At 38.5% G+C, this 18,483-nt stretch overlaps 1 long non-coding RNA gene across 1 annotated transcript; it reads right to left on the bottom strand.

The window, feature by feature from the left end:
* Positions 1–9,675: 9,675 nt before the first annotated feature.
* Positions 9,676–17,214, bottom strand: LOC139678153 (uncharacterized). Its single transcript, XR_011698977.1, has 5 exons — positions 17,149–17,214; positions 12,216–12,287; positions 10,874–10,972; positions 10,615–10,725; positions 9,676–10,016 (listed from the first exon to the last, which is right to left on the bottom strand). It is a non-coding gene; the product is annotated as an uncharacterized lncRNA (long non-coding RNA).
* Between the last annotated feature and the right edge of the window lie 1,269 nt (positions 17,215–18,483).

Genomic DNA, 18,483 nt, shown 5'->3' with positions numbered 1-18,483 from the left:
AGATTATCCTCTGTCTCATCCTCACCTTCACACAAAGCTGCTATTAAGAAATACTGACTGTTCTCTGAGTCTTCCTGGCACAGGGAGAACGGTAGGGAGCTTTGGAGCTATGAACATTTATCCTGAAATGCTTGGTACAAACAAACAAAAGCATTCTATAAAAACAGAGTACACCATTTACACTCATCAAAGCTGCTGCAGCCATAAATAATTTCCTCTGTGAGGGAAAGCAACTTCAAGGGAAATAAAGTCTCAGGAGGCCAAACTTGCTTATCTACAAGAATAAGTGCTTAAAGGCTGTCCAGGCAAAATGATCTGATGGGTTGTGGGGATAAACTGACCCATGGGAGAGTCATCACAGACTGCCAATGGTGCAAATATGCAGCTTAGTGTTTTAATGCTGTATAGTTATGCATATTGAACAATATGCAAATCACAGTTTTCACAATCTCAGAATTTTCAGACCTTCATCCTTAATAATCACAATGAAGTCTAAATGTCCCAACACAGCAGCAACAGCTCTGACTACGAAGAATGAGAAAAGCTGCTCAGTGAGACTTCAGTCCTGGTGAAAGTCAAGGTCAAATGTTCAGCACTGTTGGTTGAGCAGCTAAACCCCCAACCCAGGTACCCCCGTCAGGTGCTGGGCTGGCTCCCACTGCAGCAGTGCAAGGAAACCAGCACAGACAGCACGAACAGGGCTGTGTGGCTGCATTATCAGCTGTTCATCATAGAACACAGCTAAAGACATATTTCCTCACAGAACACACAACTGAACTGTGAAAAATTGCATCTGTGCCACAGGTGTTGCGAAGGCTCAACTATAAATGTCTTGCAAAAGGTTTAGACAAATTCCTGAAGGATGGGTCTATCACTGGATATCTGATATGACAGTTAGGATATAACTTTTGACTTACAAGTCCTTAAACTATTGATTGCCACAAGTTGCAGGAATATAAAACGACCCTTTCCTCAACAGGGTCTTTCAGTAGTTTTTCTGTAAAAATCTGCTACTGGACTAGATAGATCTTCGGTCTGACCTAGTGATGTTTTCCTCATCTCACCCATCTTCTGTGGGTGATACTGGAATATCTCTGGGAGCCTTTGATCTGCCATCTGCCATAATCACTTTAAGTCAAATTGATGAGTGTACTTATGGAGCCACAAGGTACATGCGTGCACATTTACAGTACAGAAGTAGCAATTTCAAATTCCAACAAAGAATTTTTTTTTAATTAAATAACCTACTGAACAATTCAACTTACTGAATTGCTTGCAGGCGTACTATACATAGACTGTTTTTACTTCTATATTTTAATTTCTTTTTCCTGGTATTCAAACAATATTTTTATTGCAACTTGCTTAATCCTCTAAAAAAGCATATTCACAGTTTGATTTCTTCAGAAGCTTATACACAATGCTTCGTTGTTGGCTCCATACAAAGATTAAGAATTCAAATGTAATTTTTCAAATCATGAAGCTGTGATACTGGGGCTAGGTACAATGTAATCCTGGGAATAGTTAAATTGAAAGAAATCCATAATCCTGAATTCCCAGTTCTGGACTGAACAGACATATCTGTCGTCCTACTGACTGACACTGTACAGAGAATTCCCAAAAGAAACCTCACTAAGGTACCACACTCTTTACCACATTGGTTTTTTAGAACTAAATTATGCAAATCAAGAAATTAAATGAGAAATGACATCTCTCTTAGAATGGCATCAATTTGACCATATAACTTAATAAATGAGAACTACTATTTCTGCCTTCCTTTCATACCAGCATTAAATATTAACAAGAAATGAGATTTTGCACTGAAAATCAGTTCAATGCTGGCACAAATCCCATCAGGAAAAAAATTCTATAAATGTACAAATGTTTCCTGTTGTGAAAATCCTGTTTATTTCTAGAACTGCAGAAAAACAGTTTGGGGATTAATCTGTCCAAAGCAGAACAGAGCCTGTATTTCGGGGACTTTGGTCCCATAGAAACCCCATAACTACTTCTCTGGAAGTTTACTTTCAGCACGTATTGAAAATGATCAAAAAATGGAAATTAATAAAACTCTGTTCTTCCATTAAGAGCAATTTCAAAGGAGACATTTCAAATACTTATTAGCCATATTAAAGCATCTAGCATGAATATGTCAATAATCTGCCAGTAAAATAATAGTCAAGTTATTCCAATCTCGTTTATATAGACCTCATGCAGGGGAAGGCAGAGGCTGAAGTAAAACTCCATTTCTGGCAGAAACTCCATTTCTGGCAGTACCAGGAATAACAACCTTTATTCACCTCCCCTTTCTGAGCTGCAGAATTCACCAGAGCCCACTGCAAAAACTGTTACCTTTTGCATCCAGTAGCTTCAATGCACATGTCCCTATAGTGCAGAGACATCATTTCGAGTGCAAAGGGTTTGGCTTTACGTAATCCTCTTAGGAAAACATTTCCAGGCAGCCCTTTAAGAGAGCTTCCCATTGTACACAGCTGTACCTGAGCACAGAAAGCAAAATAGAAGCATACCTATTTTGCCAGGGACAATGTTGCACTTCTACCACATAGACACAGTGGGGTCAGCACAGCATTATGAGAAAGAGTACAAAATTGATTTACTACTTATTTTGTATTCTGAAAACTGATAGGGGTTTGTCATTCTACATTTTTTTGACTTTTCAATTTATATTTACTACTAGCTTAACTGGGCAAACATTTCATGTTTTAAAAGTGTCTCACTAAACTGTGGAGCTATTTCCATAAAAATACTCTTCTATTGATCAAACTTATTAAATTATTTGTTAATTGCCTAAGTCTGCCAGATACATAACTGCTTCATATGGGAGCCTAATAAAGGGAATCACTAGGTAGCAATTAATCAGACATGTTAAATGTAAATGAAATAAATCAGAAAACATACAGCTCCCATTAAGGATATTTAAACAATATACTTTTCTTAGCCACTATCTTTTGAGGCAGTGAGCTGCCACCAACATGGTACTAACCCCTCAGAGCATCATCTGTAGTAGTGACACCATCCAGATACTCAAAAGCAAGAGTAGAGTTAATAATGAATGTGAATAATGACATGAGAAGTGCACTGAGCAGAGATACATCTCTCTGTAGCACCCACATACCAGCCTTGCACTAAACAGGCATAACAGCTAAGCATCATTCATTAGCTTTAAACACTCCTTACCCTGGGGCTCTTAGTGTTTCCTTTCTCCAGTATCAATAAACATTATAGAAATAGCATGCTGAACAAGAACAGAACTCTGGTTTTGCATGCTAAAACAGCTGTTGAAAGCATAAATACATTTTGTTGAGAACATGTATTCAAGGTTTCCTTACATGGTTTATAGATTAGTATAGAAAAAAAAGATGACATCAGTAGAGGAATGTAAAATTTGACCTTCAGCTAGACGGTGATTGGCATTGACTGTAATTCTTCATGAGATTTCACATAATCAGCATGCTGATGCATGAGTGAGAGTACATAATCAGCTGCTCTTGATCGCAGACCATTTTGCTTGAGAAAACCATCCAGCCCTGGCTTTCAAAAGTGTAAGGCCTGTAACAATTGCAACTAGAAGCTAAAGTTATGGGTAAAATATAAAAAAGAAGTTGGAAAATTATTCTATTTGAATTTGAAGAAAATAATACAATCATACAAGCTTTATACGCTTCAGACTGAGACAGGATTATTGACTTAATCAGGTGATTTGGTCTGAGGATGTTTGTTGCAAATTCACTGAACAGATTTTTTTTTTCTTTGACTTTTACCAAGGTACCAGACATGAATATATCCCAGGATGTCTCTCCCCTACTGACTCTCCTTGTTTTATTCAGGAGTTGCTCAGGGTCTTATAAATATGATGTAAGAGCTAAAAACAGGCATCAGTTGCAGATAACAGTCAGACTGGGAAACAGTCTAGTTCCTTCTCCATCAAACAGTTTAAAAAGTGTATTCCAGTTAAGAAGATATCCACTTACTAATCCTGTTTGAGAAGGATGTGACACCCTTGTAATGATATGGTCAGTTATTCTGCATTAGTTCACACACTCTCTCCTATAATGCACATCACCAACAACTGTTGTCTCTGTTACCAAAATGTGGGCATTGCCTAACTGTACAATTGCACATGGAAATTCAGCGATTGCACATAAGCAGTGAATAATTGACTTAGGTAATTCTGTTATATTTGTGTGCACTTTCAATGACTCTATAAGCAAAAGGGTACCCAGAGTAGAATGAAACCTTGCCCTCATTATGAATATGGCAATCATCATGATTAAACAGACCTTAGGACCAAAGAAGGAGAAGTGTCACCAGGTTGAGCCAATTCCCAATACAAACAAGAAAGTCTCTTACCTTTCCTGGCAACTAACATGGTTCCAACATTAATAGTTAAGAAGAATTATTTTAATTTAGTTTCAGTTCTGATCAGTTACAGTTAGAATTTCCCCTTTGATAGATGAGAGATTCAGGGCTTTCTGGAGGAAAAAGTAGTAACACCTCAGCAAAGGAGAAAAGCCTGTGATTCTTCCAGATGTATAAACAAACTTTCAACTCTCAGTTTTACAAAGGCTACAGATGCTCTGCCACATAGTTCAACACTCACAGTCGCAAGCTCAGGATAGGAATTATAAAAGCTTAACAATTATATATGAAAGTTAGTGACTGCATTAAATGTAGAAGCCAGCTGAGCTCATGGTTCAAAACAAATTGTTGACAACCCTCCCCTCAGAAGAAGCTATATAAATCAAAATTACTTTCCTTGGTAACAATATGTTCTTTAAAAAACATGTGATATAAAAAAGGAAGGATAAAAATGCCTCTCTCACCACCCTGCAATGTGTGTTGGATTTGTAAAGCAGATAATCAAACCCTATCAAGAGTAGCTCTTCACACAGCAGTTAAACCATAAAGGAAGGCAACTGTCAATCCAAATTCAAAAGGATTTTATCTTTCTCTGGTCATCGAACAGGGGTTGTCTATCAAAGACCTTTTACACTTGAAACAGTTTCAACCAACTTATTCAGTGCTCTGACCATACATGTACATATGTTACATTTAGTAAGAACTCCAGTCTTCCTGCTCCTCTAGAATAAAAGGAATATAACTGGCCTCATGTTAAATGGACTCCTAACCAAATAAACTTTCTCAAAGAATTAAAAAAAAATAGTAGAAAATTCAACAGTAACTTCCAGCTTAGTAGCCCTCAGCCCTTTTCCAGCTCAGACATATCATACCTTCATATTCCCCACTTGGAACTCCAAAAGGAGTAGACATATACCTATATGACTAAGAGGGTTTCAATAAGAATTTCTGTGCTGAATATGTAAACAGAAGTAACTTAGAAAACATTGTGGAATTGGGCACCTTTGTAAGGAAAAATAACATTCTTTCTTGGTTATACACACACATGTCTATATAGGGAAGGTCATTCCAGCTGGCCTCTTTTTAAATTATTCATTGTTGCACACACTTATTTTTAGTACTATAAAAGGTCAGTCCTCTTCTGATTCTGCAACACTTTCTTGTGGAGTAAAGAAGAGTCCCATGAATATGCAGACACACACCCCTGTAACACTTCAGTCACTGTGCATTAATGTGTGTTCTCTGTATATTTCAAAGTCAAACAAATAATACCTGTCATGAACATGAATTTCTAATATCTTCTATATTTCATTTTAAATGAAATGTCAAAATGATGGAAAATATTTTCCAGAAAGTTTGCAAAGGGCAGTGTCTAGTAAAAAGCTGCAGTATGTAATTCTGCACCAGTGCAGAATTAAAGGGACACTGACACTGCCTGAATCAGATTTTTAAAATCATTATTTTACCTACCTGTGTCAATCCTTACACAAACTGAGAACAGAAATCTGCTTGTAATCCTGAAATGCCATTCTTCAATTAGAATAGCCAGTGAGATTTCCCTGCAGTTGAGAAAATGGATGCCAATACATTATATTTCCTTTGTTCCGCAGTATCATGTTGACATAATATTTACAAAACACCCTGAGCTGGAAGCCAGGCTTGGATGGGTGGTGTTTGCAAAGGATTGACTTTTCTGGCTCTGTCACCTGGCATGCAGAACAATGCTTTTATACATTTATTCACCAATATTGGTTCAGCTGACTAAGCACCAAGGAAGCCTTAATCAGTTTATGTGGGTATTCCAGTCACTCATATTCAAAAGATAAGCTGCCTTTTACATCAAAACCCAGGCCCAGCAGCTCCTCAGCTCATAGAATTGACATCTTTCTCCTGGCCTTGGCAAGATCTCCTTCCTCATAGCACTCAGGCTGCATTTTTTTCTAGTCACTCCATCCCCTGCACCTTTTGTGTTTCTCCCCTGTCCCACAGCTGGCAGCTCCGTGCCCCAGGAGGGCAGAGTTTGCCTCTCCTATATGCCCAAGGCCTTACTGAACCTGCCAGAAACACTTCTTACCCATTTGTGTCCCAGGCCACAGCAGTTGTGTTTTCCCACCCTCTGCTTCTCTCTCCCCAAACTGTCCAGCCCCACCTCCTTATCAACAGGAACATCAGTGCTTCAGTCCTCTCAAGCTCCACCATGGATTTCTCACCTGTCACCTCCCACAAACCCAGATTACATTCTCTCCACCTTCTCTTCCCCAGCTTCAGCCTCTCAGTATTCCCCTGCCTGCATCAGGATGGGACTGCAAATATGGAGATTGCCCCTGACAATTCCCCCTGACAGAGATCCAAGTGTTTAGTCTGAACAACCACCTAAAAGGTGCTACATTGGCTTCCGATTTCACTTTAGAGGAGACCCACAGTTCCAGTTACCTTGAATATGCTGCAGGTACAAGTTATTTCTCTTGGGCTGCACTTTAAGGCCAAGTACCAGTACAGTTTCCCCAATTTAAGTGGTAGATTCTCTTACTCCTCAAAGGAGCAGTTCCTGATTGAAAACACTGAACTTTCACTTGAGCAGATAGAATTTAAAGCAACACCATTAATGCAAAGGATCTATGTTGATTTATTCCTGCAAAGGTTGTTAACAAATGGCAAGCTAATAAATGCTGCTGTACCTGATTAGAAGTAACAAAAACATCCCTGTTAGGAAGAAATTTGGTAGACCAAGTCAAACTTCTTTCCTTTTTTCTGTATAAACATTTTGCCTTAAGTTCCTAAGCCTTCTGTACGCAAACATTTTGATCTTCAAGAATTTTTGAAAGAGTTGAGCCTCAAAGATTGCTTCAACTAGAAATACCTGATCAGGTGTTGGATATGCTTCTGTTTTCCAAAAGACTGTAAACAGATTTTGTGTTCCTGAACACACTGAGAATCAAACAATACCATGACTTCTTTAGTCATTGTTCTAAGCCTTTTGGCACCTGTAACTTGCCCAGATGTTAAGTCCAAGTCTCTCTCTCTCTTTTTTTTTCTACAGTTGCTCTGCAAATGCTTTTCTAACTATACATATAGTTCCTTCATAATCACATTTTGGAGGTTTTGCCTCTCCCAGTTTACCCACACCCAAGACAGCCCTTCTTCCACCCAGGGAATGCTACTTGACCTCTTCAGTTCCAAAATAAAAGATTCTTGGCCACATAGCATAGATTGCAAACAAGCCATACACTTTTGCTTTCTTTGAGGATTTTCAACAATTCCCTTTTACCTTTCTTAAAGCAACTTAAATTGTGCTGCTTAGGAGGTGAATAGGTGCGTTTTCTTGGGGGGACTGTTTTCTCTAAAATGAATTTTAGAGTTCACACCCATATGTTTCCTCCTTCAGTTCACACACACTGTGCTTGGCAGTGAATCTTTGTTAGCCCACTGAGTTCATCTTTCCCTAGATTAGCTGTGTTCATAAAAAGAGAGTAAATCATTAAGTCAAGTGACATAATTGTTTCATTAGCTAAAGAATACAGAGAGAAGGGTTGGGTGGTTTTTCTGAGGTGGGGTATTGGTTTTTTAATGTTGGCACAGTCTTAATTTCTTTCACCATTGTTATTTCAGACTTGTGATCCATCCAAACACAGTTCACACAGATGAAAAGATAAATCTTAGCAAAAAGAGAAAGCATTGATTTTCAGGCAGCAAATGAGTCTCTAATGTCCATACTACCTTCACTGTGATCTCTAGCAGATAAATTATTAATGCAAGTGTATGAACATCATTTTGTTGTGATTAGATTTCACTTAAATTTTAATTTAAAAAAAGTCACAGGGGATCGAAGAAGCAGTCACATAAGATAAGCGAGTCAGTCAAAGTTTTATTTTTCATGTTTGTGTGCTGGGATTATCTGCAATCTTATCATTCATGCAGCAAATTACCAAGAACTACATTAAAAATGTGTATAGCCATTTTCATTTTTGAAAGATTCAAGACTATAAATAATTAAATGGGTGAGACATCTGTTATTTATGAGCTGAAATGACAGTTTTAATTTAGTTCTTCGTTTAGCTGAGCCTGAAAGTATTGAGACCAAGTAAGAGCAAACAGGAAATATTTTTAAATGACATCTCACAGAGTTTAGACCTTCCAGGGGTGCAAATCACACACTGATGGGTTTTTTGTTTGTTATGTTTTACTTCAAGGCCCATCAGAAAACACTGTTCATTCATGACCTAATATTGTATATCTATGAGGATTCTGATGACAAGGTAGAGCAAGCACAATGGCTTCACAAAATAAATCCACCATGTTCCTTCTTTGTAAACATTCAGAAGACAATTTGTTTATTTAGTACCTGGGTACCCATCAGAGATGTTGCTCAAACCACAACATTGTCATGAAGCAGATATTTCCCAGACTTTTCCCATTTATTCCTCTCTCCTACTGTACTAGTTCTCTGTCTATTGTTGAGAATCAAAGTATTCCCTGTGAGAAAACAGGAGACTCAAAAAACTCTGTAACAAGGTTTCCACAGAGCTGTCTGTGTCAGATAATAATAAAAGGTGCCCATCTCCCCCTTGCCAGCTTGGGTTTGGGGAGGAGAGATTGTCTTTCCCTAAAACTGTTGCCTTTCTCTCTCTCCCTCTCTCCTTTCTTAAGAAAAAGTCCATGTACCATGAAATGGTTCCTTAGAAACAGACCTTTTAATGATTCTCCCTCATCATTGATTGCTGAAGCTTCTGTCTCATGTCAGCTAATTTTGAAAGAAAAGGGATTGGGAACAGATTATAGATTTGCTATTCAAAGAACTTTTGCAGGCTTCAGTAAACAAAACCCCAAAGTGATTAGAATGTAAAATCAAAACTTTTTAAGTAAACTTTTTAAGTAAACTTTTTAAGTAAACGTTTACTTAAAACGTTTACTTAAAACGTTTACTTAAAACGTTTACTTAAAACGTTTACTTAAAACGTTTACTTAAAACGTTTACTTAAAACGTTTACTTAAAACGTTTACTTAAAACGTTTACTTAAAACGTTTACTTAAAACGTTTACTTAAAACGTTTACTTAAAACGTTTACTTAAAACGTTTACTTAAAACGTTTACTTAAAACGTTTACTTAAAACGTTTACTTAAAACGTTTACTTAAAACGTTTACTTAAAACGTTTACTTAAAACGTTTACTTAAAACGTTTACTTAAAACGTTTACTTAAAACGTTTACTTAAAACGTTTACTTAAAACGTTTACTTAAAACGTTTACTTAAAACGTTTACTTAAAACGTTTACTTAAAACGTTTACTTTTTGTGTGATTCCAGCTATTTTTATATACCTCAGCTTCAAACAATCACATGACTCCTAAAGCCAATGGGCCCAGAAGTCAAAACTCCCAAACTGAAATTAGATGCAGAGATTTGTGTAAATCTATCATTACAATTAACTTCAGATTTACCTTGTTTCAAGATAAAAGTTTACCTTAGGACTGACTGTCACTGTTCTCTATTTCAGGAAGACAGATTCACACCTTGAGGGTATCCCAGGGGTTGGGGTTGGTATGTGAAATTCCTCTGAGATGGAAGCTTTCCCATAGAGAGCAATGTCATCGTTCATCTCAAACTGAGGAGAGTAAGGTCTGGGCTCCCCTGTGATCCGCCTGGAACAAAAGACAGAACTGCTTTTCAGAGGGGATGGACATACAGTTTTCACTCAAACCAATGGGAGTCATCATTGCCCTTCCTCTGATAAACACACTTCTCTGAGAGAAAGGGTTCATGGCATGCGTTGAATCCAGGAATAAAGGAGGTTGTGGGGAAAAAAACCTCTGGAAAAAAAAATCCAGAGACTTGTAATAACTATCTGCCTGTTATTAGATCAGTCATTAGAGGCAGCCACACAAGGAAAATACTCTGGCTGATCTCACAGAAGACTTTATCTGTCCCTATGAACATTGCAATTCCTAAATCCTAGGCCATCACTGAAACAAAAACATTACTACCAGAGCTAGAACCTTCAGTAAATTTCTTTTGGTATCTTATTGTTTCACAGAGAAACAACCATATATCCAGAATCTCAGGTAGTATAACCCTCCTGGTGTTGCATGACTGTATAGTTTATTTTTGGTGAAGCACGATGGAAAACCGATGTCTCAGGTTTTTATTTCTTCACCTACTGCAATACAAGGCAAAAGGCATTTCATAAACCTGTATGTTTTACATCTTAAACAAGAAAAGGCAAAACAAAGTGATACTGACATGTCATTCCTGAAGAAGAAAGTAAAAGTCTTTCTCAGCATTTTATCTCATTTCTCACTGGTCATTGCCCATTTATTCAGTAGGTCAAAAATGAAAGGCATTGGGGTTTTCCTTAAAAAAAAAAAAGAAGAAAGAAAAAAACAGTGAAAATGAGGTGAGGAAAGGAATATATTCTTTTTCCACTGGAAGAATAGGTTGTATTAAAAAAAAAAAACCACCACCACCACAACATCTTTTCACATAACATATAAACAATTACCTTTCTCCCCTCCTGATACCAAGCAGTGGAGATATGTATTAAAAGGCAATCAGCAAGAAGGTAGCAGGTGTTCAGGTGCATTCAGGCCAAAGACACCTGCTGTAGATGTCAAGAAAATCAAGAGAAATTAGAGACATAGAAGAAGACAAATACAGGTGAAAGCTAGAAAAATAACAGGATGTCAGGAGAAAAAAATAAACAGTGCTAATCAGACTGATGAAATTAGAATCTTGTGCATAAGCACTGCTGAGATGCCCACCCCATGAGCATAATCATTTGCAGCCACAGAAATAAGTTTCAAAAGTTGGAGCCTGATGTAAACTTGGTCATATGTATCCTGTAACACCTAAAAAGGTGTGAGTTCGTTTCAAATCCAACCTCCTCTTTTTTTCTTTTTTTGTGAGAAGAAATTTATACATGTCCTGAAAACAGCAAATAAAAGATAAGAACATAAGCAGGACTGCACAAAGTAGACTGTTACAAGATACCATTTTAGAGCATCTGGAAATCAGATGTCAAGTGCGTGGCTTTGAGCAATGAGAGAAACACCTGCTCCAGTCCCAGCATGTGGGAGCTATTTCAGCAGAGGACTGGGGACTGTCTGATCTGCAGAAATGTACTGCATCTGGAAAACACTTTCTGTTTATGTATACTGGAAATGCAGATTCATTTGAAGGTCATAGATAATATTTTAAAATGTATTAATGAAGTACAATTTTATTTTTCTAAGTCAAATTTCATCAGGAAACCCTAAAATATGAATAGAGCAGAAATCACATATGAAACTACCAATAGCATTAGTTCTCACAGTTCTGATACAAAGGAATAAACACTTGCAGCCAACTGCCCAGTGGCCTCTGGTTCCCTCAGGGCTGCAGCAGCACTGAGGGAGGGCAAGCCATGCCAGTGCAAGACTCACAGCTGAGCATCTACACATGGTCAGTACCAATGCTGATATCCATCTATCTGTCCATCTGTCTGTCCATCCGTCTGTCTACTCCCTCCTGCTTTGGCCACTTGGCAGATTCCTTCAGCAAGGCTTGGGGAAACCCTGCTGGCACTGATAAAAGGACACAGGTCATATTTCCTGTCATCAGCCCAAGGACAGCAACTAATTAAAAGACTTTTGAGAGTCTAAGGCACTGAAAAGTGAATGCAAGACCATGCTCAGATTAGTAAAAAAAATTGCTATCACAGAAGATATCAAGTGACCATGACATTAATCAACGAAAAAGGCAGACAGGTGATGAAAAGGGAGAAGATCTGCTCTGCAAACAACTTTGGCATTCAGTATCTGAAGGGTCCCAGGTTATTACTGTACTGAGCAAGGTGTATGACATACCTTGCAGAGATTCACAGGGGTCCCTTCCCTCATTTGACTGCCAGGCTCTTCTTGCAGCAGAAGTTTTGGGCACTATAAAAAACATTGCCAGATTTTAGAACAGCTGTATTTGTTACATAGGGATACATTATATAGATTAAAAGCATCAAAAATGTTCAAGATTAATTAATAATTAAATCTGCAAACTCACTTTCTTAAAAAACCCCAATACCTACAATAATGCAAACAGCTTTAATTTTAAAGTAGGTGAATTGAATACCCCACTATCATCATCAATGCTGATCTCATATTAAAAATGAAAGGAAACAAAATCATAACTTTAGTCAACCTTTCACTTGTCTTCCCAATGCACCACTGCAAGAAAGAACTCAAATACTAGTGTGACCTTTGAAAAGCCCAAGAATTATGAATTCTGCAGTTATATTATGGGTAAAATCATTCCAACAAACTACAGAATACCTATTTTCTCCACCCATACAACAGAAAGCCATTTCCCATTCCCTAACAATGCTTCTAAAAAGGAGGGAGAATAAGTTGACAGCATTTTAGGTGAGTTTAGTTTTTAATTATTGTGATAGGAAGAAAGAAAAACCAGTGAGAGCTTTGCACGTGTAAATCATGCTTCATCACAGTTTAAGTAAACAACTAACTATTTCCAAGCAATTGTGTGCAAAACAAAAGTAATGGAAATTTTATATTCTCCTCCCACTTGCATAATAGCTGACTGCATTTAATTGAAATCTTCCTGAAAACATTTGAGCCGAGACTAATATGGCAGTTTTGAGACAGCAGAATTTTTTTAAAATGTAGCTGATGGGATAAAAAGAGATCTTTAATAAAAGACTGTTTGCAACATTAACTAGGGTGTTTACTGGTGCAGAAATACCAGAAATTATCAACATACATCTTTGCTCAGGTAGGCTGCAGATAAAACCTATATGGCAAAAAGGGAAATTCTTCACTGGATTTCCACAAGTACAAGGTATATTATCCCAAAAGCTTAGTGTGAAAGGGATAAAAAAAATTAACTTTGCTTTCCACAAGCCACTTGCTTCAGTTCCCTGAAGCAGAGAAAACTGCCTGTAGATGTACAACAAAAAGTCAAGGGCAAATCTCGAACAAGTTAGAACTGTGTAAGCATTTCTCATGTGAGTTGTCCCAGATGTTTTTCAGGCATGAAATAAAGGTTTTGTTGATCACAGTAAGAAGCAGTGGTACTTCAGTATGGGATACCAGAAACAGTAATTTCTGTATCATGGATCAGTTTATACAGATATCTAGTTACATCGGGGGGGGGGGGGCGGGGGGGTGTCCAAAAAACCCAGATATTTAATGTAGAAACAATCTATCTGAAATAATTTGGTAGTCTTTAAATTAAGGTAAAAGGTACTGATAATTAAGAAATTGTAACATGTCCCAGTGCATATAATAGAAATGGAGAGCTAGATGCAGTAAAGGACGTAAGATCTGAAGCCAGATTTTAACTTAGTAAAGAACTCTAGAATAGTCTTTCTGTTTTAATGTTTCCTATGCCAGTGTCAGGACACCTGGGGCATGCAAGACATGCAGTTGCTTGCCTCCTGCCTAGAAGCCTTCTGAAATACAAAAATTAAGCACCCCTTTGTCTTAGGAAGCCACCAAAGGAGGAAATTAGTGAGGAACTTAGAGCTCTTTTCCTGTGAAGGTTTCATGATGTACACTCAGATCATTCTTCTGACAAAAAATACATGTTATCCAGCTGTACACTCACATCCAGATTGACACTTGCAAACTTCCCTGTTGCATCTCTGGCTGGGCTCCCAAATAGGCACAGGAAAGTCAGAGTATGAGCTCTGCTGCCTGGTGTAAAAGGCAGAGACAGCACAAAGAAGACAAACTTGAACACAAACCCAGTCAATCATTCAGGGAATGATGTGTCTCAGAAACATCAAAAATGGCACCAAAGAAAAATTGCCATTTTCCCCACTTTCCCTACACCCAGCTCCTTACACTGATTCTATTTCATTTTAAATAATAGGCTTCCTGGCTTTGAATATTAAAAGCATAAAGAAGAGGATAAAAATACCCAGGCTTTCCTTAGGTATTTAAGAAGAGAACAAAAGAAAAAAATTAACAAAACCTCCCACCAAACCAATGAACAAACAATCCCCCAAAACAAACAGACAAACCAAAAACCCAGCCACAAACCAACTGCTTCATTGTTTACAAATAAACCACAGAGAGAAAATATCTGTCATTGTCAAGTTCTTTCCCTTGGATTCCTAGTGCTGCAAATCCAATTTAGAGGTATAATTCTGTAGTGCAATGATGCTCATTCACCTATTAAGTTAATCAGTGGTATTTGTACCCTCTGGATATGTTTTTGAAAAATTCTTTTAATCCAACCTTTCTTTTCAGGATGGCAGTCAAGACTGGAGGCAAAACAAAATTAGCTCTGATTGTACTCAGCTACCACGTTTCATGACTCAGCAGAACAGATTCTAAAAATTTAAACTGTGGAAAGGCACAAAGTGCTCAAAAAGGCCTGACAAGACCTGCTTTTCTTCCTTGACAAGCTAAGTCTGAGAATTTCCTAACAGACTCATAGCAGTGAGGAGTAGGAAGCTCAGGATACATTTGTATGGGATGGATGGCCAGTCTTGAGCTGCTCAAAGTGGTATTTCCACAGAGCACAGCACAGGCCCACCCTGCAAGGGAGCACCAGGGCAGCTCTGCACTTGGGGGAACAGGTCCTGCTGAGCTCTGTAAGATGCATCACCTGCACAGCTCCTGACTGCAAAGAAACCTGCTTCACATAGTTCAGAGATATTTATTTAGCTTGGCTAAAGAGTACAAAAAAAGTCATCCTAAACTGTTGTGTCCCTGGTATTATGGGATATGGTGAACTACTGCACCATCCAGAATTTGTCATAGCACCTCTTTTCACTTTTGGCACAAGTGGCCACACAGGGCTGAGCTTGGTTCCTCAGGTGATGCATCCTCAGAACAATGCAAAGGAAACTGTAACTGCAGTCTCCCACCACAGCTGTGGAGTGGGCACATTGATCAGATGCAGCCAGCGCCAGACTGGTTTGTGTCATCTCAGGAGGAGCCACTCCAATGTCAGCTTATCATTCTATCCAAATAGTAAACTCTTTAAAGCTACTCAGCTGAGTTTTTTTCCTTTATAAACAGTATCACTCATTGGATCCCTGGTATTCATTTAAGCCTTGCAGGCTATTGCATATAATGAAGACCAATACTAACAACTAAAGACACAGCAACTTTAAAAACTTTAAAAAGTTTTGCCTTGTCTTAAATGTCTTGAAGACATTTAATCTTTTCTGCCTTTGAAGAAAAAAGGGGAAAAAACCTGACCTAAGACTGTTAATTTTGTATTTTGTGACCAACCAGGGAAGGGGAGTGGAAAAGTTATACCTGTTAGAATTCTTTAAAAAAAAAAGCAGGTCATAAACCTGCCCAGGCAGAAATGGGTATATACTACACTCTGATAACTCCAAGGAGTAGATGCTGATGTTTAAAATCTTCAAGTAACATACGTATGCACCACAACTGAATTTGTGGAGTAAAATGCCCCTAGAGATCTTCATGGCCATTATATGGGAAAAGAAACAGCCAAGTGTTTCCACAGAGAAGCCAAACTGCACCCTGCACAGGTCAGGCTGCTCTAGTGCCAGGATCCGTGACCTTACACAGCTCCTGTGGCATGCAAGACTTCAAATCATTACAGCTTAATAGAGCTCTAACAGAAGGACCAGCTCCCTGCCTTGCTCCACACATCTCTGAGGAGAGTGAGCTGACATCCAATAGAATGGTAATCAATACATACCTGACACAAGCAATGAACACAAATTATAGATGAAGGACCATTTAAATACATTCAAACAGCACAGTTAGCCCTTCAGATGCACTTGAAATGTAGATCTTGTTATATGAAAATTGGTTTGTGATACATAATTGTATGGGGAACACTTTTGCAACAGAGGCAGGTCACATTACAAGCTCTGGGATAAGCTGCTTTAGAGAGACAATACCACTGGACTAAGGACACTGCTTTCCCAAGGCCCAGTCCTTTATGTTAGCTGTAATTTACCTTAAGCTATTGATTGCCTTCACCACAGTGTTTCTTGCTTAGTGATTATACCCCACTCTTTGCCTGCTTCTTACTTCCACTGTTTCTGCTCTTTTGATCACTTTAATTGTCCCTCAGGCCAAGGAGTGCTGAAGGCACCTCTAAGAACATTATTTGTCTGTTGTCTATCCTGTGTTCAATGATCTGAGTTAATAAAGGCACACATCATTTTCATCTTGCTTACACCACATTTGCATCAAAATAATTCCTCCCAGAGCAGTTCCTCAGTCACATCTCCTGTCTTCAGCAGCACTATGCTGATTTACACTAGCTAAGCAAGCAGCTTGTATAAGCAGGAGAGAAAAATCAAGGCCCCAGGAGGCCTGTTCTTTCTGAGATGCCAGTGAGAAATGAACTGAAGGAGTCCATGTATTTGTCATAAGCAAACTTTGTTTTTGAGCTTCTTTATTCACCTCTCTCACACATTTTCCCTCCACTCATCACTTGTTTTTGTTCTTCAAATGCCAGCTGAGGAAGATGAGAAAGAGCAATACAGTTTGATTCAGATATTCCCCCTTAGCTGAACAAGGAGTGGGCACTCTCAAAAATTGGAAACTGTACAGGATTATTTTGCAACAAGCACCAAGAGTAAGTTATTACTCCAGAGACAATTCAACCTAAATCCCAATAGCTGCTATTTCAAATGTACACTAGGTTAGTTTTTCTTGTCATATTCACATGGTAACTAGTGCACTAGACAACTGATTAGTACTAATTTTCTCACTAACCAAAAACCAAACAAAAATCACAACCCCTCCTTCCCAAAAATAACCAAAACATTTTCTCATATCTCAAACTCACCTGAAATGTCTTTCTTTCTATCCCATGTATGATACACTCACAGCTTGTGACTCTAGAATGAAGAAACTGCAGAAAGAGGCAGAGGTAAAACAGCACACTAAAGGGGGAAAACTTGCAAGAGTAAGTGATACAGAAAGTTTTGCAACAGCAAACACATTTTTGACACTGAGATCACTCCTAGGTTTTCTCATGAATTTAATCCTTTCCATGGGAAATATAACTTGATAGCCTGCCTCTAACATAGCTCTTGCAGTCAAAATTACTTCATTCATACTGTAATACCTCCCAGTTTTTAATACCTCTTTAGCCGTATGCAATAATGAAATATCCCATTAAAAATATGACAAAGCAATTCTATTGAAAAACTTCCCTTTCTCTTACTGGAAAATCTTGTCTAGTTTGAATTTAAGCTAAAAAAAAATTGCTCTGCTCACAACAATGCAACAATGAGAGCTTATGAGACCAAGAGTCAATTTATTTCCAAGAGTTTTACCCTGCACAAATGGCAGAAACTCTGTTCAGCACTCTCAACCCTGAGCATTTCTGTAGCATAGAGGAAATCCCTGACTGGCACAGAGCTGCTTCTCCAGCCAGCATGTGTAGTAGCTTGGTAGATACCTAGACTTCAGTTTCTGCAATTGCCAAGTGCGTGAGTGCAAGTACAGAAGTAGTGCAAAAAAATGGACAGCTAAAGTGGTTATAGAGAGGTTAACCAGCCTTGAGCTCTGTGCTGCCACCCAGCTGTAATCCAAGATAATTCAGATAAATTAATACAAGTTGCAGCCACCACAGCTATACATATACCATATTAGATTCTTTTGAATCCAAGTATCCACAAATGCATCAAATCAGACCAGAAGCTGTTTGACTGTTTAGCAGTAGCACCTGGCATAAGTCCTTTCCAGTCCATACGCGGTCCCATCAAGAATCACTCAGCACACAAGAACAGAGGATCAGGTCTAAATAAAATAGCATGGACTCCATGAAGTCCTCCAGCCCAGACTGACTTTATTGCCTTCCTCCCGACTTTGCTCTTCAACAGAGGGAGCAAGAGAGTATTGGTTCTAGCCAAGGATAGCCCACAAAATGCCTTCTCTTACTCTCAACTCTCACCTCAGGGTGCTGATGTGGCAGTCCCTTCTGTCCAGCCACCTTGGGCACAGGAAACATTCACATTTCCCTGTTTTGCAGCCCTTCCCTTCAATTCCCCTCTGTGAGAGTAGGAATGGAGGTGAGTAGAGGGGGAAACTGTTCCTGGGATTATTTACAGAACTACTACATAATGTGCATTTTTAAAAGAAGGTGCCTGTAGGTGCATTTCCTGTCTGCAGTGTG

Source organism: Pithys albifrons, chromosome 13, assembly GCF_047495875.1.
Source record: "Pithys albifrons albifrons isolate INPA30051 chromosome 13, PitAlb_v1, whole genome shotgun sequence".
NCBI classification, from domain to species: Eukaryota; Metazoa; Chordata; class Aves; order Passeriformes; family Thamnophilidae; genus Pithys; species Pithys albifrons.
The sequence above is the reverse complement of the archived record's forward strand: the minus strand, read 5'-3'. Positions and strand labels throughout refer to the sequence as shown.